Source organism: Protomyctophum parallelum (genome assembly GCF_964188405.1).
Source record: "Protomyctophum parallelum genome assembly, chromosome: 16".
NCBI lineage: Eukaryota > Metazoa > Chordata > Actinopteri > Myctophiformes > Myctophidae > Protomyctophum > Protomyctophum parallelum.
The window spans coordinates 15,874,034-15,900,566 of record NC_139711.1 but is presented as its reverse complement, the minus strand read 5'-3'; the positions used below and the strand labels follow the sequence as shown (position 1 = coordinate 15,900,566).

At 43.4% G+C, this 26,533-nt stretch overlaps 1 protein-coding gene across 4 annotated transcripts in view; it reads left to right on the top strand.

Moving 5' to 3' along the window:
• Nucleotides 1-26,533, top strand: part of drp2 (dystrophin related protein 2) — a 200,136-nt gene that overhangs the window by 60,035 nt on the left and 113,568 nt on the right. Inside the window, exon 1 of one of the 4 annotated variants that reach the window (XM_083785281.1) lies at nucleotides 20,173-20,307. The exons of the other annotated variants lie outside the window; for them this stretch is intronic. The gene's annotated coding sequence lies outside the window, so the exon portion shown is untranslated. Of the gene's footprint in view, nucleotides 1-20,172; nucleotides 20,308-26,533 lie in introns of those variants that run through there. 4 annotated transcript variants of the gene reach the window in all.

Genomic DNA, 26,533 nt, shown 5'->3' with positions numbered 1-26,533 from the left:
CGTTGTGTTCCGGGCCGGCCGACTGGTTACCAAACGCAGTACGCTCTGGAACCGATATGATCTTCAAAGCCAGACAGCCCCTGTTCTCCCTCTCCTTTGCTCTCTTGTTCCCCCTCTCCAGAGAACGGTAGCAGGCTGGCTGCCTTCAGGCGGGAAGACATTGCTGTTTTCAAAGTTTCTCATGGCCTCTTCCCATCGCACGTTCGCAGGCTCTCTATCTCTCTGGCCCTGCGTCCCGCTCTGCTTTTCCCCTAGTACCGATATCGAAATTACGTTTGTCATTCACATTTAGTTAAGGAAACGAATAATTCAGGCAGGCAATTCTTTCTTCAAAGGTGGAATAGGTGTGTGTGTTTGGCGACGCATCCAAAAAGAGGCTAGGAGTGGTTAATTAAACATTTCAACAGCTGCAGTCACGATACTTCACTCGCCTGAGTCGCCTCACCACTTCCACTAGCCTGCTCCTTTCTCCTACTGAAGAATGAGGATAAACATTACTGTCCGCCGGCTCTCAATCTCTCCCCTGCCTGCCTGCATGCTGACACAAAAGCAGAATGCCATGTGCCATTGTTCTGTTCTCTCTGGAGCAAGGTCCTCTGCTTTTCTTTGTCAGAGTAGTGAGGAACAAAGTGGTTCTTGGAGGTTGTTTGTGTATTTTGGTTCCTCACAAATTCCTCCCCACAGCGTCTTCATCTGCTGTTCTTAACTATCGCTTCGAGCCAAAACTGTTTTATTTTTCTTTGCAAAAATGACGTAGCATTTCTCTGCAGGGCGTCGTTCCATTTTACTTTGAATCAAGATGAACTATTGTTCTCAGCCCCGAATACAAATGTTAATTACATGCTTAATTCAGTGCCATGACAGAGTGATGGTATTGTTTACCCAGGAAAAAGAGCCCCACGGAGGTCTATCACGATGCTTTATGAGTCTGCTTAACGGACGTGATTAAGGACCTGCTCTCTGGGTGGGGGGTTAAATTTCAACTGAGAAATATAATGCAGCATGCTTCAGGTCTCGCCTCCATTAGTCATGGGTATCTACGGCGATGTTTGTGAGAAATGCTTGTCTCTGTAAACATGCACACGGCTCAAATAAATGTGGAAAGGTACATCAAGAATAATCTTTACATTTGTTGAAAAGTAGGCAAGATTTTGAAAAGGGCAAGAATGAAAAGGTGTTTCTGGTAGCCTGGTTGCTAAATGAAAGATCTGCACAGGAGGGCAGCGCCTGGTGACTGACTCATTTATCAAATTCACCAACCTCTTCTCACTGTCTCTGTTGTTCTCTCTCTCTCTCTCTCTCTCTCTCTCTCTCTCTCTCTCTGACATTCACTTCTCTCATCAACAGTGACACCCTCCAGCATCGATGCAGAAGCAACCCTTCATTCTTGCAGTTTGCCCCATTCTTTAACATGGTCTGTGGACATGGTAACCTCAATCTGGACACTGACCATGTTTCCACCATTAAATAAGATAAATCATTAACCGTAATAAATTGGATAAACCGTCCCCATATTTTATCAAACATATTTTGTTTATTCTTCATATAAGTGATTCTTTCCAGAGGAAGACACAATGATAGCTCCCTAAACCACTGTGCAATAATGGGTTTGCCTATCTTTTTCCACGATAAAGCTATAGCCCTTTTGGCTTGTAGTAAACATAAATCTAAAAAGCTTTGTTCGCTACTCTGAATCTTATGGCCAGGTGGGTAAAGACCTAATAGAAACAGTTTCGGTTCAAGCTCAATATTTATCAACAATATCTTCTGAATCTTACTTCTTCCCAGAATTCTTTCACTCTTGGGCATGCCCACAGACAATGGAAAAGTGTACCTTTGTCTTTACCACATTTGGTACAAGTATCTGGAATATCTACACAAAATTTATTTAATTTCTCTGGAGTTATATAAACCCTCATCAGCCAATTATAATTGCAATAGTTTTAAACCGAGTGTTACCCGTCTGGGATTGAGCCTCCATACAGGCCGTGCTCCACTCTTCCAATGTCAATTCCTCTTGTAGGAGAGAATTCTACTAACATAGAGTATAAATCAGAAATGATTGATGATATTAAAGGGGTTTCTTATGTGCTCTTTCTCTATTATTGACAGGGGAGGGAGTGTCAAAGAATTCACCTGTTTAACCCCTAGAAAGCTTCTGAGTTGTAAATACTTAAAGAAGTGTGTACGAGGTAAATTGTATTTAACAGCTAGTTCATCAAAAGAGAGTAGATTCCCCCCTTTTGTCAAAAACATCCTTCCATTGTTTAATCCCTTTCTCGGCCCATATCTTAAAGCTCCCATCCGCCCTACCTGGGGTGAAATATGAATTTCCCCAAATACAATGGGTGTGTTAGTATTATGTGTGCCAATGTGCTTTGACAATACGGTTGCCTACTAGAATGGGATCAACTTGAGCAGTTTTGTAGTCTGGCTTAGTGAGAATCAGTGGATACAAATGTAACGTGTGCTCCAAAATATAATTCCTGTTGGTTGAGCCTCAATTGGCTGAGGCAGAGGCTGGAAATTGCACAGGTGAAAGGAGTTGGCCTCATTAGGCCCACTGGCAGAGCCTGACCAGAGCCTTTTGTGGTGGTTCTGGAGAACCGTGGGTCCGAACGACTCTATACCGGGCACTGCACTCCCTGCAGGGGTGTGGATCACGTGTGTTGAATGTGAAGTCGGTGGGTCAAACGCTTCTCGAGTTACGTTGCATTACAACCGTACACACACGCACACGCAGACAGAGACGTGGCACATTTATAGTAGGCGTGCACGGCTGCACGCATATGCATGGCTGACGGCTGACTGCTTTGGCATGGGGGGTCAGATAAACATATGGAATGAATTCTGTACTGGCCATATATGGAGCGTGTCTTGAGGGTACAGGGTTTGATGAGGTCCGATCAACACATGGAATGTCAGAACAGGTCAGCAGCACCATATATGGAGATCTAAGGGTGGCAGCGGGGGTGTCTTGAGTGTACAGGGTTTGATGTGGGCCCAGGTAGGGCCGGGCCTTAATTTTCGGGCCTGTTCTCACCAGATGCCGGGCACAGCTGCGCTAAAAACTTTGGGGCGAGCCTGTCTAGAGTTTGAATGGACAGGTATCAGTCAAAAGGGAGACATCGAAGAGGAAGGACGGGTTGGGAAGGATCAACATATGGAATGTCAGAACAGGTCAGCTCCATATATGGAGATATAAGGGTTTGAGGCGTCACGAGGCGTGAGGGACTGCCGGCCATATATGGTGGCGTGACGGACTGATGGACTGACAGCCTTTTCAGTTTTACATGGAGCTACGTTCACGAGCGGGTGATTCTGGGGCCTACAGTCACAATTATTATTTGTTTTGCTTTATTATTATTGTTTTTATTTGAGAATTTCCCACCTAAAATGACAAATGGTAGGCTGTATAGCGGACCCAGGTGAAAATTAAGCAGTTAAAAGCTTGACTGATGATTTTAACCATTTTCAAAAGTCAAGCAATAAACATTATTGCATCAATAACCTCACAATACGTATCGTTAAATTTCATATAAAACTCTAAAGCACCACAAATGCATTTCCCATAGCCTACATTTCCAATAATCTACAGTACACAATCCATCATATAAACCAGCCCATCATAACAATACACAATAAAAAGATCCAGTGAACAACAACGGTACCAAGAAATCAATCAAATCATCCAAACAAATAATACCTTTTTCCCCCTTCCAGCTAGGTGCTAATTCTTTGAGTTCTGAACAGTTTGTCCGTCCGTGTTTCGTACCAAACATTTCACTTTTGTTGGTGCGATTCCCCAAACAATTCCTTTTGCTGCTCACACTGAACTGGACTTAAATAGCCCACTCTATTGCAGCCGGAAGACCCTGGCTTCTGCGTTCCGCCTGGACCTGGGTCCGTTACAGGCTGAAAGTGGTTAATAAGAAGTATTTGTACTGTTGTACATGAAATGCAGTATTGAAAATTGCCCAAATGAATAATATGGAAGTACTTTGGTGAATGTTGTCTCGCTCAGGCCCATATGGTTCCCTTTAGGTTCAGGTGGGAATCAGGCCTATATTTATTCCATGAGATCTTGTCAGTGCTCTCTGTGTGTGTTCTTCTGACTTTGCAATGAGTTAGCATCATGAGGGCAAAATAAGGCTACTCAGAGGAGGAAAGGAAATGCATACAGACATCTTGACAGGCGACTAGATCTTCATTGCCAGATAGCAGATCAAAGCTCTCCCGGTGCTGTAGCCTGGTGGGAGGTACAGTATGGTGATAAATATCGTCGGGACGATACAATGTCTCCACGATACAGCTTTTTAGAGTTATCGTTTCCATCACGATAAATTTGCTGCATCAGATGCAGTGAATGCACGTTCTATGATATGTAATGTTTTACTTCTGCAGTACGACGGTTTCGTTCACAAAAAATAACAAATCTACAAGCTAACAACGCGTCGCTACTGCACTTCAATGCAAGGCATATTTGCTTATAGATCGGCTGTGTTCTGAGCACTGCCAAAGTCCCCGCGTTTGTCTACACTCACGTCGCACACTCACTGCGCTCCGCTCAGAATAATCAAAGAAAGACGAAAGAAATGGACGGCCAATTATATAGGTTGAGGAAGGGCTAGTTCCCAAAAGAAACTGTACGTCAGTGTCATGGAACTATTTTGGATTCTCGGTAAGAAGGGACAAGGACCAAACGAACATTATTTTCAAACTCCTCCAGTTTCGCCGACGGACACTTCATACTTGCAAAAACACACACTGTGTGCGCGAGTGTGTGCGCGCGTGTGTGCGCATGTACGCGTGCTGACTGCACTCTACACCGTCCGTCAATGTTCTCCTTTGCTCTATAATGTAGCCTACATTAATCTGCTCCGCCAAAATTCAAGTAACTTTCATAATGACAATTTAAAGTGAATCCTACTTTGAGCGACGTGCATCCATTGATGGTAGCATACAGTACTCCTTGTAAACTACGCCACGTTCAAAAACATATCCAGCAAACAAACTCCTCAGCAAAAAGTTATAGTATTCCATGGAAGCAGACACTTGCAAGCATAACATTTTAAATCCCTTTAGAGAGAGGTTAAAAACCACAACATAAACCGTTTCACTTCTCTAAGGAATGACATGAGGTATTCTTTTTGCCTTGAAGTGCTCACTAAAGGACCTCTAAATTAATATAAATGAATATGTATTTGACTGCGGACCCCCATCTGAAAAATATTTTGTGTGTGAGCTTGTAGATCGGCTATTTTCAAATAGCCAATGTGTATGATTAAAGTGGTTAAATAGATATGTATGATATTCATCAATTTAGCTGGGGACCCCCTGGAACTGCTGGACCCCACTTTGAGAACCAAACCAATACCATAGGGTGTAGGTGTAGGTTAATCACTTTTTTAAAAGTGATTATATTATATATCTATTTTGCCGCATAAATTGTGTACGTGTCCCCGTATGCGGGCCAGCACGATAACTGTCATTTCTCGACCATTTCGGACGTGGGGTGGCTAGCCGGAACCGGGCCGGGCCCCTGGGCGCGTTCCTGGGGGTCTGGATGTTGCAGGGACCCCCCCGGGGACGCCCATGCCGTACAGTTGTACCGATTTTTTCGATACGATATTCAGCAGCACCAATGGAGTTATCAGTGCATTCCTCGTTTCAGCTGTTTTGCTTTTATACCTGTTTAAGAATGGTTCACAGGCTGTGAAAAAGTTTACAAACATGCACATCCAAAAAATTCAATCCTAGATACTGGACAGAAAAACACATGAAATAGAAACGGGGTTTGCCGACTGTATCATGCTATAGTGCCTTTAATTGATTACCACCAAGGTGATGTTTTGACTGTCTTCGCTCTTTCTCAGACGAGGAATTTCTCAACAAGTCTTGACCATGCAGTTCATTACAGCTTGGACTGGTTTTTCTGTGTGGGGAAAGTACTCCCTTAACATTGTCTGCAAACTTTCTGAAATCAAATGGCATTATCCAAGCTCACCTCTGATGCTACATTGGATAGCCTTTCTTCTTAAATGTCAGATTTGTTCTTTCCAACCATTCCTCTGCCTACTCCTCCTCTTCTTCCAAAGGCCAGTCTTCTCAGGGAATGTCTTCACCGGGCCTACTCAGCTCTGCTCCATCCAGTCCATTACAGTCCAATCCCACGTTATATAGTGATATATGGAGCCGTGAAGAGGGCTTGTGGTTGAGGATCCACTGTGCTTTGATTTGAAACAGAAATAAATCAAAATAAGTCCCATCTGCACAGACCTTGAATTAACGGTATCAAGGAAGGTAACCAGCAGTGAGCTTATATGTTAATGCAGGTCTCAGTGTTTCACAAAGGATAAGTGTTACCTGAATATTTTAAGCTGTCTGCCATCATTAGTGCTTCATTAAGGCAATGAAACGCTGCCTCGATTCATGTCATAGAAACAAATTACTCTCCTCTTTTCTCTTGCTGTACCTTTATTCTGCAATCTACAGTAACAGACAGTAAGTGCAATTAATCAGCAGCATGCAGGGGCTTGCTGGACATTGATTCCACCCATGGCTAATTTGTTATTTAGGTTGAGGTTTTAGGTAAATGTAGTAAGAACCTTCATGTTCTCATGTAAGAGAGTACAGTGCTTGCCTCTGGCAACCAAGCCTCGGTGTGTGTCCCAATTTTCGTCCCACAGTTTTGCCATTTTGTTTGTGCTGTCTTATTGGCACATCGATCAACATATTTTGAGACTGGACTTGTTTCTGTTTATGAGAAGAAAACAGACAAAGCCCTAGCTCGTTAACAAATGGCTATAGTTTTACCTTGTGAGAGAAGCAAATTATTTTGGTCAAGTATGCTACCATTAAACTCTGTACCCCTTGCTTAATCAAGCTCTGATTTATGTCTCAATCTCATATTGTAGACTTTGAGAGATTCTTTATTATTCATTGCCATTATTTTCATTGGACAACAAGCTGTCAGCCGGCCTTCCATCACAAGGAATCATAGTGGCTCCGTCAGCAAATAGGAAGTGACAAGTCTGACAGCCCTGCCAGTGTGGATGGTGAAGCAGAGAGCCAAATGTCACAGACGACCCTGTCAAAAGCCCCATCGCGTTCTTATAATGAGATCCTTGGCTTTCAAATGCACATATTTAAAGTGCTGGACACGCCAGCGCTCTTTTCCAGCTGATTAGTGTTTTTGTTTTGTGGCTGGGGCATTTATTACAGTACACAGCAGATATTCATTCATTGAAGTACTCTAAAAAGTAAGTCAAAGTCCTGTATTAAAGGAGCATTCAGTGATTTGGGTGATTTGGAAAACCCCCCGGTAACAAGATGTGCACATGCACGCACTACAGTGGGGAGGACGTGCAACAGGCCAACAGCACGCACACAAAGGCCCGCCCCTGCTCGATCATGATTGGCGGAAGGCCCCTCTCTATCCTGATTGGATGAAGGCTGGGCCAACCTAGCCAAAAACGAAACCTAAGGTTTGTTGACCCCCAGGGGTTAACTGGGGACAGGGAGGAACTCCTTACAGTATATGGTCCGCACACTCTATAGTAGGGAGGATAATCGCAACAAAACAAAAAAATAAGTTATATTTGAATTAAGTGAAATCACTGAATATACCTTTAAAGTTATATTCAGTGATTTTTTTTTTTTTTAAGGGAAAGAAGCAAGAAAGACCAGCCGCCCACATACTGTCTATGCATTCTCCCCAGATACAACAATTCACATCACAGGGTTTACAGAGGAAGAAACCCATCTTAATTAGCAAGGATCTCTATTGGGAATTAATAAATTACCTCCTCCCTGAGACAGGCTTTCCTTCTCCACACATCACTGCATGTTAGAATACAGTTGCCTGTCTGGCTTTTACTCAGCATTTGCAAACTAACTCTGAATTATTGCTTTGAGCTAAATGTATTTCCTTAATTAATTAATTATGTTTGAACATTGTGGATGAGGCATTTGTCACAAAGAAGATATTTCAAATGAGAGCAAATGTGTTGTGTTGATTTCCGTTTTTCTTTTGTCCTTTTAATTGTTTGAAACATACAGCAGACATCTCTAATAAACAAAGTCCCTTTCCTCATGACATGAGGCTTTTGATTTTCAAATATGTACATTCCAAATAATGCAACTACAAAGGCCACAATAATAACTATTGAGATGGATAGTGTTAATTTATTGAGCTAATCCTTAAAACACTCTTGGGGTTGAGTTAAAAGGCAAGGCAGAATAATTGGTTGAGAGATTCCATTCCAAGTGTTTTGAATCCTCTTCTGGGGTTACTACTTTTCTGTAGATTTTTGCCATGTAAGCCTTGTACCAGAGACACTGGGACAACAACACTATATACTATACACAGACATTGTTGTGGATGTCTTCTCCAACAAATACAATTGGCTTTGTTGGCAGATAGAAGGCCGTCAGGAGTGGGAATACTCTGTCGCTGCACTAGAGTCTCCTATAGCTGGGTCAGGTGCCTGTTCAGTAGGGAGTGGAACTGGGGGTGTATGTGAAAATCCTGAGGTGAGGTGAAAAGAAGCCATTTGCAACTTCATGGCAGGGTTGCCAAGTCCGCTTGTTGGGTTTGTTTTTCCCCGAGTCGCGGGTTGCTGTGTTTTGGGCTTGTTTAAAAAATTCTGTGGCTTGTTTTGAATATCAAACAAGCCAACATTTCTTTGATACTACTGTATAAATACCCATAGGTTTGGGGGGAGTATGAATCACATTGAGTGACAAAATCAGTCTGGTGTCTCAACTACGTGTGGAATAGTATAATAAATGACCAAAACATTCATAACTAGAAAAAGTGCCCTTCTGGGCACAGGTCTCCACCAGGATTCTTCCTCAGCCTAGTGGGAATATGCGTGCACAGTTTCATCGCAATCGGATGCTGCGTTGAGGAGTTGTGGCGATTTGCTACTCCTGAAAACTGTAGGAGCCAATCTTGGCCAATCAGGATGGAATATGAGAAATCAAACAAACCTGTCTTGATCACATGACTATGGAGATCATGTGTACCGATTTGCGTGAAATGTGGATAAAATCTGAAGGAGTAATAATAGAAAATGTGTTTTACATATGTCAGCCTCCTGGTGGTGCTATAAAGAGCAGATGTGAAAAATTCCAGACAAAGGTTTTTCCTTGGCCTCTAGGGAGTTGGCATACAAAGTTATCCACAGATCCGTGCAGTTAGAGGTAAAAACACTTTTCGGCCAGTTATAGCGCCACCTTGAGGTGGACGGACGGACACACACACGGACGGACGGAGTGCAAAACATACTCTCCCCCCATGCCTTCGGCCTGGTGGAGACAATTATGGACATGCACATGCATAGAATTTATAATGATAAATGCATCAAATATTTAGTTATTAGTACTAGTCCTTACCCGTTCTGATATATTTTAACTTGTATAATAGATTTGTGTGTGTGTGTGTGTGTGGTTTTTTATGAATAAAAACAGCAGTATAACATTAAAGTATTCTTCCAAATGCATGGTAGGGAAACGTTTTCATGGCAAGAGCAAGGACCGCAGCATTTACACTTATTAGCCCACAGAGGCCCATTTGAAAAGTATCAAGGACCCCCAGTTTGACATGCAGCTATATATGGACAGTCGCACAGATCCAATTTGCAGGTGGATTTGCGTCCAAAACGGTCTCAATTGTGAGCTTTGGCTTGAGAGAACTCATGGCTTTTGCAACCTGTGATGTTGTGAGCTTGTAGATTAGCTGTTTTCACCAGAGCGTGCGCTGTAGCCACTTCACGCTGTGTGTGTGTGGCTTATGTTCAAGACAGTTATATCTCGTGTTGTGTTTATAGCTAACTGAAAAGTGAAAACGGCCACGCGATGACGCACGCGCACACATACGAACGTGCGCACTCACAGCTTAAGTAGTTTACACACACGCACATGCTCACAGCGAAAGTAGTCTGCACACACACACACACACACACAACCTCCGTTGGCTGGGGGCGGTGTGAAAAAGGGTATAGGTGCGTGGAAGAATGCGCTAGGGTCCTTGAGGCTGTTCTTCGTGGCATGTTGTTTGTTGTATGTAGTAATTGTGTCGATGCGTAAGGGGGTTGGAAATATCCCGATCGCTCGGCCGCTGTCTATTGCGAGCAAAATTGACAGCGGGCGAAACAACTGAAGTTAGGCGGAAAACTCGCGAGCAAAATTGACAGCAGGCGAAACAACTGAAGTTACGCGGAAAACTGTGTCCCAGTATTAATCAGTGACCGTCCCAAAATGCAATTCACTGGTGACACGTGATTTCTGGGGAGAGGAGTTTTGCCGCCCTGTGGCTGCGGGGGGTACTGCACCCGGGTGCGTTTTTTATTCACTAATAAATTAATTAATAATCATTAATGTGTCAAATCGAAAAAAGGGCTCCGTTACGCCCTCCATATTCATATGGTCAATGCCTGTGTGAAAAGTGGGAGCGATTGGTGCAGGCAATGAGGAGATAATGAGGAGATAAAATGTGGTCGGACACACATTCACTCACACACACACTCATTCGGTCAATTATAGTATGATGATTATATGGTGATATTATTGGGCTTGTTTAGGCTTGTTTTTCGACTGAAGATTTGGCTTATTTCTCTCGCCAAGAGTTGGCTGGTTTTGGGCTAGTTTTTGGAGGTGGGTTGTCTTATTTCTCTCACGAGTTGGCAACACTGCTTCATGGTTGTCCACACTGTCCCCAAACCAAATAGTAGGGGCTGACAGGGACAGGGAATTTTTCACACTTGGTGGGTATTAGCATAATGACTAAATTGGCAAGAAAAATAAGGAAGGAAGGAAGGAAGGAAAGAAAACAGACATTCTTAAAGGAAATTTCAATATGAAAGTTTTCTCTGTCAGTGTAAGGCACATCAATGACAGACTGGATATTTTGGGTTATTATACTTACTTTGCTGTGGAATTGGATTGCTTTTGTGCATTTGACTGTTCAGGGTTGAATATATCCCTGTGCTCTTTAGCCCATTTATTTTTCAATCTTTTCACTTGAGTTTACGGGGCGGTGCATCCTGAGCTCATTCGCCCTGGAAGCAATCTGGCTTTTGATTAAGAAATGCATTTCAATCCGGCAAAGTTAATCACCATTTTGCTTTTTGCCTAAGTAATGAGCTTCTATGCCCAGAAAATCAACACAATTTGTCTCCCCACTTCTTTCACTCATAACTTCAAGCCCTATACAGTGAAGAAAATAATGATTTGACCCCCTGCTGATTTTGTAAATTTGCCCTAATACAAAGAAATGAGCTGTCTATAATTTTTTATGGTACTTGCATTTTAACAGAGACAGAATATCAACAAAAAAGTCCAGAAAAAAACATTATATAAAGGTTATAAATTAATTTTATCAGGTGAAATAAGTATTTGATCCCCAAGCACATCATGACTTAATACTTGGTGGAGAAACCATTGTTGGCAAGCACAGAAGTCAGACGTTTCTTGTAGTTGGTCACCAGGTTTGCACACACCTCAGGAGGAATTTTGGTCCACTCCTTTTTACAGATCCTCTCCAAATCCTGAAGATTTCGAGGCTGTCGCTTGGCAACTCGAAGCTTGAGCTCCCTCCACAGATTTTCTATGGGATTAAGGTCTGGAGACTGGCTAGGCCACTCCATGACCTTAATGTGCTTCTTCTTGAGCCACTCCTTTGCTGCCTTGGCCGTATGTGTTGGGTCGTTGTCATGCTGGAAGACCCATCCACGACCCATCTTCAGTGCTCTGGTTGAGGGAAGGAGGTTCTTGTCCAAGATCTTACGGTACATGGCCCCTTCCATCAACCCCACAAAGCGGTGAAGTTGTCCTGTACCCTTAGCAGAGAAACACCCCCAAAGCATAATATTCCCACCTTCATGCTTGATGGTGGGGATGAAAACCATTGGTAACACATTACGCCGTAATGGATTGAAATCCTGCAGTGCCCGCAAGGTCCCCCTGCTCAAGAACACATATACAGGCCCGTCTGAAGTTTGCCAATGAACACCTAAATGATTCTGAGAAGGCTTGGGAGAAGTTGATGTGGTCAGATGAGATCAAAATTCAACTCTTTGGCATCAACTCGCCTCGTCATGTTTGGAGGGAGAGGAATGCTGAATACAAACCCCCAAAACACCATCCCCACCGTCAAGCATGGAGGTGGGAATATTATGCTTTGGGGGTGTTTCTCTGCTAAGGGTACAGGACAACTTCACCGCGTTGTGGGGTTGATGGACGGGGCCATGTACGGTAAGATTTTGGACAAGAACCTCCTTCCCTCAACCAGAGCACTGAAGATGGGTCGTGGATGGGTCTTCCAGCATGACAACGACCCAACACATACGGCCAAGGCAACAAAGGAGTGGCTCAAGAAGAAGCACATTAAGGTCATGGAGTGGCCTAGCCAGTCTCCAGACCATAATCCCATAGAATATCTGTGGAGGGAGCTGAAGCTTCGAGTTGCCAAGCGACAGCCTCGAAACCTTCAGGATTTGGAGAGGATCTGTAAAAAGGAGTGGACAAAATTCCTCCTGAGGTGTGTGCAAACCTGGTGACCAACTACAAGAAACGTCTGACTTCTGTGCTTGCCAACAAGGGTTTCTCCACCAAGTATTAAGTCATGATGTGCTTGGGGATCAAATACTTATTTCACCTGATAAAATGGAATTTCATTTATAACCTTTATATAATGTTTTTTTCTGGACTTTCTTTTTGATATTCTGTCTCTATCTGTTAAAATGCAAGTACCATAAAAATTATAGACGGCTCATTTCTTTGTATTAGGGCAAATTTACTAAATCAGCAGGGGGTCAAATAATTATTTTCTTCACTGTAGGTACACGCTCAATTCGTCACTTTGATTCATATACACTTCATTTCCAGAGACCATTTAACATGAAGGTTATACATATGCTTTTCCCACCGTTGATACATGACAAAAACATCTCACTTTTTATCCACCAGAGACAAGTGGGGTATATATAAACTCTATTACAGGCTCGTGGCCCACAAGGTAATACAGTACATCACAAATACGAGGCACTTATACCAGTGTCCTCTGATGGTAGAAGTGTACCTTACAGAACTACGGCATGGGTCTGTCAACTGACCAATGAGTCCATTCAGTGAGTGATCCAGCCTGCTCATGAATTTAAATGTCAAGTTCCTCAACAGAGCCATGAAAGTAGTGAGTCCCAATGAACAGAAAAGCCCACTGGCTCTAGTGCTCCTTGGTTTTTTTTAACAGGATACGAAGACAGTCATTATAGGCTACTTGCAGTTTGCGTAAGCTCTCCTTCTTGTACTTTACCCACAGTGGAGCTGTGTAGAGAGGGGTGCAATAAGCTCTAAATAGGTTTACCTTAACATCCGTAGTACAATGGTGAAATTTACGGACCAACATGTTGTCTTGTACATAAAGCATTCTCCTCTGTCTAAACATGTCCTCGTCATCCTCTAAGGTATCTGTTATGATATGCCCAAGATATTTTGTAATTTTGGACACACCCATAATTTGACCAGACAGATGAAAGGCAGGAAACTTAAGTTCCAGATCTTCTTTAGTTCTACATACTGTATGAGTATCATGCTCTTCTTGGCATTATACTGAATATCAAAGTCAATACCGTAATTTGTACATATATTGAGTAGCTGTTGGAACCCACTGCTACTTGGGGAAAGTATGGCAAGGTCATTCCTTGTACATAAAATGATTAATTATCACCCATCATACAACCTGTTCTGCACCCCCCCAGCTGCATTGACAGGCCGTCCATATATAAATTGAAGAGGGCTGGGGATAAAATCCCCCCCTGCCTGACGCCATTACCCACCCTAAAATAGTATAGTATAATCAATCTGGCAGAATTTCATACCAATGTATTGTGCTTCAAACTCCATTCATATCTTTTGTTAGATGTCATGCAATTGTCAGTGCAAAGCACTGTTCATTAATCTCATACTGTAATGTGATTGTGATTGAATGAGTGCATGAGTCTCATGGTAATGTTCTATTACCATGGAATACAAACTTCTCTGTGGCCTGGCCCTAACCTCCTTTATGGACACATCATACTATAATTAACCGAATGTCTGAGTGTCTGTCCGTGTGTGTGTGTGTGTGTGTGTCTGTCTGTCAGAAACAGTGCCATAACTCCTTACTGCCTGCACCAATCACTCCCACTTTTCGATTTGACACATTAATGATTATTAATTTATTTATTAGTCAATTACAAACGCACCCGGGCGCAGTAGCCTTCATGGCCACAAGGGGAGGGCAAATATCTCACAACGGGTAAGGACTAGTACCTATAACTTACAAATGTACCGTAACTTTATATTCACATTTCTGTCCAGTGCTGGCAACAGGGCATTTAACTGGGTACAGGCTTTAGTTCCGACACTATTATTGGTCCGACAGTCTAGACCGACAACCTCCCTCAAACCCTAAACTAACCATAACTGCAAGCACGGGAGCAGCGCATGGCCGAGCGCCAGTCTGACCGTTGTTCCCGCATGTCGGACTAATGCTCCGTCGGAATTACCATCGGATCCCCATTTGACTCAGTTAAATTAATGCTAATGCTTTTACTTTTATAGCAGTAGACAGAGACAGAGTAACCACCCTCTAAATTAAAGTGACATGCTAGGTCGGCCATAAGGAGCATGGGCAGACAATAGGAGTGGATGAAACGCATCACTCGCCTGATTCAAAAAAAAGAAATGGAAAAAGGAAAAAATATATATAGATTGAGTCCCTGCTTAACTGTCTGTTTCCACCTATCACATTAATCACATTAATGTCATCTTAAATTTAGAACCAGGCTCTTGTTTCAAAGCTGTCTCATAAAAGCATGTCACACCAGACACAACAGAGAAATCGCTGCCCAGAGCCGTGTGTGTGTGTGTGTGTGTGTGTGTGTGTGTGTGTGTGTGTGTGTGTGTGTGTGTGTGTGTGTGTGTGTGTGTGTGTGTGTGTGTGTGTGTGTGTGTGTGTGTGTGTGTGTGTGTGTGTGTGTGTGTGTGTGTGTGTGTGTGTGTGTGTGTGTGTGTGATTTATTATGAAGGAGGTTACTGGTTATTTCAGAGGTAGGCTACAAGCACATGTCTACAACTGAACAGAATGCAACCCACTCTGACATTAGCAGTAGCCCAGTGGTATTCAACTGGCGAATAATAAGAGGGCTAATGAAAGTTACAGGTATGTGTGCGATATGAAGTGTGAGATTACCATAATGACAGTAATACTTAATCATATTCAAGGGCTTTTGGAGAGAAATGAGTCACTTTAGACTAGACTGCTGTGTGTGTGTGTGTGTGTGTGTGTGTGTGTGTGTGTGTGTGTGTGTGTGTGTGTGTGTGTGCACGCGCGTGTCACGCGGTCATTAATGTCAAGGCAATTATGTTTATGCACTGTCAAATAGGTCTACAGTACATCTATTCTAAGGTAGTATATACCTGTATAGATATAATATCCTGCTCAATACATTCTTCGTGTTTGAGCACAAAATGCATTTTGAGAACCCACAAATGTTTGTGCGTTGCGCGCAAGCTGTGGAGAACACAAGTCGGGTCCAGACAGAAATCAATTGCAAATTAATTTTCAATACATTTGGGATATACTCCAATGTATCACTCTCTTTGGGATATACTCCAATGTCTCACTCTCTTTTGCTGTAAATTCTACCAAACCATCGGCAGCAACTATGTTTTGGTGGCAGACTATCATCCATATTTGTTAAAGTTGCTTAAGCATGGAGGTTACTCACTAGTTCAGTGCGGACAATTTAGCTGCACTGATTGATCAATTGCCATTTAAACCCTATAGGGAAGATATGTCAGCTCTACTGACAAATCTGTGCAGGTTTATCACGCCTTCCTTCAGCACTCCTCCTGTCCAGGTCAAATGTAGGCTGGGTATATGGTGAATATAAATTTCCGCACGGTACATTTGCGCTGTGGGACAACACACTCTGTCATTGAAAAGATAATAAAGTGCAAAGGATAATGAAATATGTGGTCAGAGGGCGAAACACTGGGCAGCTATGATGGGAGTACAGGATGTAGGGTGCAGGGATGAGGGAAACCGAAAGGCTACCTCGCTCCCTCTTGCTTTGTTGGGTGGTTGGGTGGTTGCACTCGGCCGCAAATCACTGCACCCGTGTGTCTGGAGACGGGCGGGAGTCAGGCCTGGGAGAACGCAGCAATGTTTCAGTGGGAATAGAACCAATTTGGTGTGTGTGTGTGTGTGTGTGTGTGTGTGTGTGTGTGTGTGTGTGTGTGTGTGTGTGTGTGTGTGTGTGTGTGTGTGTGTGTGTGTGTGTGTGTGTGTGTGTGTGTGTGTGTGTGTGTGTGTGTGTGTGTGTGTGTGTGTGTGTGTGTGTGTGTGTGTGTGTGTGTGTGCGCTCGCGCGCTTGTGCAAGTCGTATGCATGTGCGCGTGTTTTGTGTTGTGCAAATACATATGCTGCTGCCCGCATACTGTATGTGTGTCCCCACCACTTTTGTGTGCGTGCATGCATGTGATTGCACGTGCGTGTAGGTGTATGTGTGTGTGTCATCTGAAGCTTCTCCAGCAGCGTGTGTGAGGGCTAAGCTACCTCATCTGCAGTGGCAGTGGGGGGGCTGTGTATCTGTGTGGCACTGTGTGCGCGTGCGTGCGCTGGTATAGAGGGGCAGATGTGCTGTTCGTACAGTAGCAGTGTTAGAGGCAGTGATAGGGCCAGGGTGGCAGCAGCCCAGGCACTGCTAACTCCTGTCAGGCACCTAGCCAGGAGCTTCTTCTGGAGGAGACTCCAACAGCCCTCTGTGGAGGGATAGGACACAATACACACACACACACACACACACACACACACACACACAATTAACCTACCGGACTGGCCCCAGGACACTCGTGCTCTATGAGTCAGTGCAGGCCTGGCATTTATTTGTTGTTCTTAAAGCGGTGTTTGATACACCCACACCAAGGAGTTATGGGTGTCTTTGTCTGTGTTTTGGCCTGTTCTCTTGGACAATGCACCGTGTTTTATCGCTCCTTTTAAGTGTTATAATTGTGTGTCGGACAGCATCACAAATCAGTGCTTTGGCCCCCTGCATGGACTTTGCCAGCAGCCTGATTGGATCCATGGGAAACAGTGTGGAATTAGGCCAGGGGTATTCAACTAGATTGGGCCGGGGGCCACAGCTGTAGAATGATTGTGTTATACACACACACTCTCTCACTCACTCACTCACTCACTCGCTTATGGCAGTCCGTCGATGTCGACGGTGACGTTGCTCCAAATAGGATTTGTGATTTGTTGTGTCTGTCGTCTGTGCATGGCGAGGTGGCTATCTAGACCGATGCGTGATCCGCAGACTTTGTCACAGATGGGGCAGGGGAAGGAATGCACCAGTGGAGTTGGGTGGTCCTGAGGCACGTCGGTGCCTCTGTGCACGCCGCTGTACTCTCCTCTCTGTGAACTTCTCCTGAAGACGAGTGATTCCCTGGTGGCAGGTAGAGCTCCAGGTGTGGCGATCAGCCAGGGACTAGTGCTGGTGGTTTGATGTTGTAACACACACACACACACACACACACACCTGCAGTACTCTGGTCTAAGGTGACTGTCTGTCTCATTTCTCTCCAAAATCCCTTGAATATGATAGAATATGATTATGGATTACTGTTATTATGATAATCTCACACTTCATATCGCACACACCATACCTCATTAGCTCTCTCTCACTTTCTCTCTCCGTCTCTCTCTCTCTCTCTCTCTCTCTCTCTCTCTCTCTCCCCCTCAAAAAAATATATTATTTTGGGCCGCCATTTGAATACCCCTGAATTAGGCCATCACTCCCATCTCAAAGCAGTCCGTCCTTCCGTCCGTCCGCCTGTCCATCCGCCCGATCGTCCTATCTGTCTGTCTGTCCATCCATCACACTTTTAATATTAATGTCGGATTTCTAAAAGTGATAAAGAATGATAAGGCAAGGACATTTTTATTTTATTTCCACAAGGACGTTTTGTCCGAGATTCCCTTTGCATTGGCAATTTCACAAACGATATACCCAGGTGGTGGCACTGGTGGGGTAATGTTAGATACAGAACTAAACTAGTTTTAATTGTGAATTTTTAATTGGAAAAGCACTTCCTACCCTTTCTTTCTCCTCTAATTACAGTGTCTTTATTTAGATAGGAGGAGAGTGTAGATGTACAGTGAAGACACGGGAAGCTTAGGTATTCTACGCTATCTTTGTAATCTGTTAGAGAACAAAGAATTGATCCATTCCAAGGTGAAGCTGACACGTGTATTGTACAAAACAAAACAAAGCTTTCTCTTCTCTGTCCTGTCCCCTAATTCAGCCCCAGAGGGCACGACCCCTGAGCTGTCTCTGCTTTGTGGTGTGAGCATTGTGCCCTTGCTTTCTCATGGGAATGTTGTTCATGCAGAATCATTGGCTCATACCGACTGTATGTGCAAGTTACTGTTATTAATTAATTATTTTCTACCAAATGTATCGTTTACCCAATTAGTGAAAATCGATAACTCGTTATTTTCAATACCCAAATGATGAAATCCTGACTAATCCATAGTTTGGCTATTCTATTTGTATATGATTGATGATGCAGATGGTGATGTATAGTCTCTGACATCCTGGCGTGATGCAGCTTTGGGCTCCGTGTTTGGTCCAGGTTCGAAGAAGTGACAGTGTGACCAAATTCTTCCTCAGACGTACTGCATAGTGTCTCCTACTGTAGTTGAACTGCATAGTGTCTCCTACTGTAGTTGAACTGCATAGTGTCTCCTACTGTAGTTGAACTGCATAGTGTCTCCTACTGTAGTTGAACTGCATGGTGTCTCCTACTGTAGTTGAACTGCATGGTGTCTCCTACTGTAGTTGAACTGCATGGTGTCTCCTACTGTAGTTGAACTGCATAGTGTCTCCTACTGTAGTTGAACTGCATGGTGTCTCCTACTGTAGTTGAACTGCATGGCGTCTCCTACTGTAGTTGAACTGCATGGTGTCTCCTACTGTAGTTGAACTGCATGGTGTCTCCTACTGTAGTTGAACTGCATGGCGTCTCCTACTGTAGTTGAACTGCATGGCGTCTCCTACTGTAGTTGAACTGCATGGCGTCTCCTACTGTAGTTGCATGACGTCTCCTACTGTAGTTGCATGTCGTCTCCTACTGTAGATGCATGACGTCTCCTACTGTAGTTGCATGGCGTCTCCTACTGTAGTTGCATGACGTCTCCTACTGTAGTTGCATGACGTCTCCTACTGTAGTTGCATGACGTCTCCTACTGTAGTTGCATGACGTCTCCTACTGTAGTTGCATGTCGTCTCCTACTGTAGATGCATGACGTCTCTTACTGTAGTTGCATGGCGTCTCCTACTGTAGTTGCATGGCGTCTCCTACTGTAGTTGCATGACGTCTCCTACTGTAGTTGCATGGCGTCTCCTACTGTAGTTGCATGGCGTCTCCTACTGTAGTTGCATGACGTCTCCTACTGTAGTTGCATGACGTCTCCTACTGTAGTTGCATGACGTCTCCTACTGTAGTTGCATGGCGTCTCCTACTGTAGTTGCATGACGTCTCCTACTGTAGTTGCATGGCGTCTCCTACTGTAGTTGCATGACGTCTCCTACTGTAGTTGCATGACGTCTCCTACTGTAGTTGCATGTCTGTCCTTGACTGTCCAGAGAGAATGTTTTGGTTCTGGGCCTCCAGACTGAAGCAAACAGTTCCTTGCCGGTGACCTTGAGTTTCGTGTTGAAGCGGATCATAAAGCTAACTAATATTATTGATAAATTATTATCAATTAAAATATATCTGCCAGTTATACCGTGGAAAGCCACATCATAAAAAAGCCTACATTACATGAAATGTTTATACTACACATGGACTGTTCTCGGAAAAGTTTTCTATTGGCGAGTTCTGTAGTATTCGAATGCGCGGGAGCGCTTGAGGACATTGGGCAGATGGCCTTTCTGTCCAACTGGCAGTGGGAAGAAGGGGACCAGGTAGGTGTCAGCAGGAATGCAATGGACAGAGGACTCTTTGACTGCAACATGGGTCTCTACTGGGCCCGCCAGTCCGCTTGTGTCTCTCTCACTCTTTCCATTGCTGTGTTCTTCGCTCACACCCTCCACATCTCTCTCCTTCCCTCCCTCTAAGTCCAAATCATCTCCACATCCTATGCCGAGGAACAACGGATTGGGTAAATAATGTCTGCATGAGGGAAACACCACACTGACTGTGTGTGGTGCGTTAGACTGAGCCGGCAACCCCGGAAAAGCTGTAATATATAAGGTAAGTACCGTGACAATGTTGTCGGAATTAAACGCATTATCTGTTGAGCTTTGGTAATAACTCTAAATCGTTTCAAATAAAGGTTTACGGGAGTTGGGAAATCTGAGTGCTGGTACTGTAGGAGTGTAGGTACAGGATGTCTCCAGATTAGCCTCACAGTGTAGACACAGGTTGATACTAGTGGCTTTGATCCTCCCATTCTTTATCTTATAGTTGAACTGTCTCCCCCCCCCCCTCTCTCTCTCTCTCTCTCTCTCTTTGAAATCCAGCAGAGTGGCATGTCTTATCTTTGATGAGCTTAAAGTCCCTTGATCTGAATTTCACATGTCTGTAGGAGAAATAAATTATCCTCATAGGCACAATGGTCAGCGTGAAATGTCACATTTCTTGTGTATCGGGTATTTCTAATTGTCTTTGACGTGACTAGAGATTGGTTATAAAATATTCAGAGCTGTGAAATGATTGCATGGCATGAGAAACGTTTTATCGTGCTGCTCACAGCTATGGGTTTAGCGAGATGAAGATTTTCCGCGTCACTTCGTGACATGTCAAAGAAAGAAATCTTGACAGTTTTTTTTCTTGCTGTGGCCATGGGAAAACAGTGTGCACACTGTGTGTACTGTACACTTGGCTGAGCAGTGCCACATCTCATCAGCACATCTTTAAAAATGCAGGTCTGAAGCTTGCCTCAGACACAGATCAAGAGAGAGATCTCTACAGTACAGTAGAGTACCTGGTATGTTAATGCTGTACCATGTGGGATTTTATGTCTACACGAGAGGGACATGGAGACAGAGAGACACTCGTCTCACGCAGAAGGTGAGACGGTCCTTAAACCATTCTGGGCGGGAACCCCTTTTGGTGTTTTGAAGCATTATGTTATACTTAGCTATTGAAAAATCGTGCAAATGTGGCACAAATCTTTGAATATATGTTCTTTCAGAGCTTTTAACTCAAATCTTTGCTTCTGGGGACAACATATTTTCAGATGGGGGTCGGTGGCCAATTACATAAAATCTTGGGGGTCCTTGACATGAAAATGTTTGAGAACGACAGAAACATGGGTTTATCAGACAACTGTCAGGATTTAGAAAACATTTGTAGAATCGGCCTCAGGTCTAAATGGGTTAATGTGTGTCTTGTGTGCCCTTATGATATGACAAAAGGCATTGTGAATTAAAACAATACAATGTGTGTCATATTCTGCATGTCCACAGCTGCCAGCCTGTGCTTGGGTCCTTATATTTGTGTGGTGTATCCTGCTGTAACTGTCCTCCAAGCAGGTTAATAGTTTGAGAAAAGACTGGAGATGTACGGTATAGGAATTATAGGAAGGTCTACCGCGAGTATGCAGATCTCACAGCCTGGCTGTTACAATGTGGTGGTGGTGCTGTTGATGCTCTTTTCATGGTTTGAATCCATTCCACATGGGGGGGGGGGGGGTGTGTGTGTGTGTGTGTGTGTGTGCATAATATAAATAGCAATTACAGTATGTGCACCATGGGCTCAGCGTATTATTATAGGGAGAGAGAGAGAGAGACAGTAGGACTGATTGCTAGAGGAGTCACCCTATACACGTCTGTCTAACTACAAGAGAAGAAGGAAGCAGGCATAGATGTGTGTGTGTGTGTGTGTGTGTGTGTGTGTGTGTGTGTGTGTGTGTGTGTGTGTGTGTGTGTGTGTGTGTGTGTGTGTGTGTGTGTGTGTGTGTGTGTGTGTGTGTGTGTGTGTGTGTGTGTGTGTGTGTGTGTGTGTGTGTGTGTGTGTGTGTGTGTGTGTGTGTGTGCGTGCGTGCGTGCGTGCGTGTGTGTGTGAGAGATATGATGAGGATTGATGAGAAGATGGAACTAAAAGATTCCGACTGAGCTATGCGAGGTGTAGTGGCCTCACAAGGGCCATGGAGGAAGCCAGAGAACAAGAGACCATTACGGGGAGAGAACAGCTGAAAGATGAGAGGAAAGTAGAGGATCTATGATGATGGGAGCCATTGAAGAGAAGTGATGATGAGCCTGCTGCCAACCTAATGCGCTCTCTCTCTCTCTCTCTCTCTCTCTCTCTCTCTCTCTCTCTCTCTCTCTCTCTCTCTCTCTCTCTCTCTCTCTCTCTCTCTCTCTCTCTCTCTCTCTCTCTCTCTCTCCCCCCCCCCCCCCCCCCTCCCCCTCGCCCCATTCACGCAAATGTTAACACTGCAACAAAAGTTCCATCATCCCGGCCAGCACATTTCAAGCGCAATTTGTTTGTTGTTGGGAAACTATCCAAGCTGTGTGTGGGGGGGGGACACTAGTGTATACATGCGCGACATGAGCGTGTGTGTGTGCGTGCGTGCGTGCGTGTGTGCATGCGTGTTTAGGTATAGACTGAGGGTCTCAGCTGAGTGCTGCAGTAAGGTCATGTCTCGCTGCAGGGGGCTTCTCTCCCTCTGACATCACGTCAACCACATACTGTACATCAGAGGTCACAACCTAGAAAACAGTCTTTTGCCACTAATTGTGGTGTGTGCGTGTGTGTGTGTGTGTGTGTGCTTGTGCCTAAAGCTGCGTTCGGACCTGAATATATATATATATATATATTCGCCTCGGTTTGTACCGAGCCAGGTCGCGCAATTCTCGTCTTTGCATTGACTTTGTATGTAATTGTGTCGATCTAACCATCCAAGTCTGAATGCACCTTAAGAGAGATATGCAGATGGCCTCTCTTAGAAGCTAGTGACCAAAAACGTGTACTGTGTGTGTGTGTGTGTGTGTGTGCATGCATGTGCGCGCGCACCCTTGTTGAGCTTGAGACCCAAAAGAGAAATATGATGTCTCCCCGGACACAAACTGGTGAAAATAGCCGATCTGCTATAGTTTCACTACTAAATAAAAGTTTTTTTCATTCTTTAAAAAAGAAGTTAGAATTTATTTGTAACTTGCATCCCATACAAATTGGTCCGCAACCCACATACGAGTCCTCAGAAATTTAACTATATTATTGGTCTTAAAAATTGGCCTGAATATCAAATATATTTGAAAATTATTTATAAAAAGAAATCCCCACAGGAAAGTACCTGTTATTATAATAACAGGTACCAGCGGAAGATGGACTAAATGAAAAGATGGACTAAAATCTTTAAAAAAAAAGGAATAAAAAATAACTTGATACATTGTTTTTTGTATTGTCCCTGTCAAATAAATAATTATAAAAAAAATCACACCCGTGCGAAGTGAGGGGCGCTCTTATCATCATGCGTCCAATCAGAATGCCTGTTGCCTGTGATTGGTTAGTTGATTTCTCGCTGATGAGGCTGATGCTAGGCCTGGCGTTGCGATACTAATAATAATATACCACTGTGCTGCACTGCGGATCTGCCTCAGGCAATATGCATATGCATATGGGGCAGATGAAGTCTGGCTGCGCCAGGCTAGTGGGCAATGGCAAATCTTGAGACGTGTGGGGACGAAAGCTGTTCATAGAACCCAATTAGGCCTGACCTCGATATTTTTTTTTTATTCTAAATCCTCCAGTTTTCTGAAATAAATATTTTCACGATTTAAAAAAAATATCAGACCTAGCTTGTAGATCTACTATTTTTCAATAGCTAAATTATAACATAATGTTTAAATCACCAAAAGGGGTTCCCGCCCAAAATGGGTTAAAAATGGATTTACATTTTCCCCCCATATTCGAGGAAAATTCGAAAACAACTCACTTTTGAGAACCTATACAACTTTCCTTTACTACTCCTCAAGATACATTTTGTCGATCTTAAATTAGTACTCAACACAAGCAAAACCAAGTTCATGCTTGTTTTTCTAATGCAGGAGATATTGATTTCATTGTCTATACCTATATCCAGATTGAATTCTAGCAGAATTACAGTACAGTACATATTTAAAATGCCAAACTGTGGCAAAAATTCACATTATTGTGCAGAAAGAGATCCAGAAAGAGATCCCTTTGAATGATAGGAAAAGTATAGTTGAGGCCTACACTATGCTAATATATTCTACAGACATGCTGCAAACCCCTAGACTCAGTTTATCACCCACAGATTCATTACTGGAGTTCCCTCCCTACGACACTCACCATTGCATTCTGCATGTCCTCTGTGGCACAGAGGCGTGATAAACACTTGTATCTTCGGCAGCCGTAAATCCCTTATTGGACATGCACAACCCTATATACGCTGACGGTCTGCGTTCTACTTCTATTCTCTGCATATTTTGTTTTAAGTCTGTTGTTTTAACTCTTACCGTTGATTTTAACCCTGCATATTTTGTTTTAGCACTGTATGTAATTCTTGGAATCACTGCCAACAAATGATTCTTCAATGATTTGCAAGGTTTAAATAAAGCTTTGACCACCAATTTACTATTTTAAGTTAACAACTCTTCTCTTCTGAGGGGTCCCAGTCCCTGGCACAAAACAGTTGGGGGGTCCGTGCAGCCAAATACATATCATTTTGGGGGTCCTTCCTTGGCACAAAAAAACATTTGAGAACTACTGGTTTAGAAGTCATGTTTGTAGAATCGGCCTCAGACCTCAGGAGTCAGGGGTGGTAGGCATACACATATTCTTACATGTTGTATTGTAAGTTTCGCCTATACACCAGATTCTTTCATTTAAACCTTTATTTAGTTCTCGGAGAACACACTGAGGGCTGAGACCCTCTTTTTCAGTGGTGCCGAGATTACAACACATCAACAATGTACAATGGGTGAATAAAGTAAGTTACTCAATTAAAACAGGTACAGTTGACATTTACCAACGTTGATATATCAAGTTGAAAGCGATATAGAGAAGGAAGAGAGCTCTACTTTAGTAAAGTCTGTAAGGTGTTCCAAGTCTGTGGGGCAGCGCACTTGAAAGCAGATTTTCCAGATGTAGTGGAGGCATGTATGGTCTCAAGCATCAAATAATCTTGAGAGCGTGTATGATAAGAAATAGTTTTCCATTGTAAAAGAGAGTTTAAATAAGAAGTTGAGTTCCCAATTAGAGCTTTATAGATAAATAAGAACCAGTGTGGGTCTCTCCTTGTCACAAGGGAGGGCCAACCACGACCTTATTGTACAGTATGCAATGATGGGTGTTATAGCTGTTGCCTGTTATAAATCTGAGGGCAGAATGATAAATTGGGTCCAAGATTTTAAGTGTGGTAGCTGATGCGTTTCTGTATATAATGTCCCCGTAGTCCAAAGCGGAGATGAAAAGTGCTTCAATTAGTCTCTTTCTAGTAGGCCAAGGAAAGCAGGATCTGTTTAGAAATAAGAAACAAATTATTGAAGGAAAATAAATACTTTATTTATGCCTGGACATGTTTGTTTGCATTCACCACCAATGCTGCCGGCTTACTGGTATACTTGATCTGCTTTGAGAAATTGGCAAACAATAAAAAAAAAAGTAATATTGAAAAACCAGAAATGGCACAAATAATAAGTTTGTTTTATTGAAGGAAACATATTTTGCGGCTCTAGTGACTAGACAGAATTTTAATACGTTTTTGGGCCGAAAATGGCTGTGTTTTAAGCATTATGTTCAGGGCTGCACACAACTTTTTTGGTCTAGTACTCAGAGGAGCACCTGGAAGAGTTTCTTGGTGCTCCTAAAATGCGGCGACCCGTCTCGCCGGATGGATAAAAGAGGGATGAATAACTTGCTAAAATAGCAAAACAATATTTATTGGATGAGTGGGGAGTCAATGGAGGGTATGGAGGGTAACTCTAGATTTAGCCCTAGAATGGCTCTTGTTGTAGATTCATCCCATTATTTAAAAAATCTAAATTTGCTCAAATCTAGGTCCATGTGTGGTCCAGCCCTATGGAATGCATATTATAATAAAAATAACTTAATACTTCCTAAGGATAATATGAGCATCAAAGCAATATTTAGATTTTTTTTTTAAAATAACCGATCTACTAGCTCACAACGTGTTGAGACACGTTGTGAGCTTGCAGATCAGCTTTTTTTTTTAACATGCGACACATCGTACGGCGAAGCATCAGGCTTCCCTAGTTCCCTTTTGTTTTTAGCTGAGGCGACGTACGTAGTCAGACAGTCAGACACACATGGCTCCTCGTGCAAAAATAAACAGTGTACACTACCCGACTTTACGATAATAAGGGACAGTATGTCGAGACACGGTGTTCATGTTGGGCAGCAGCAGTGCCAGTCCGCAATGCTTTAAACTCTTCCCACTCCACTATGTCGGAACTAAAACCTTAGTACCCGTAAAAAGTCGGTGGCCGGT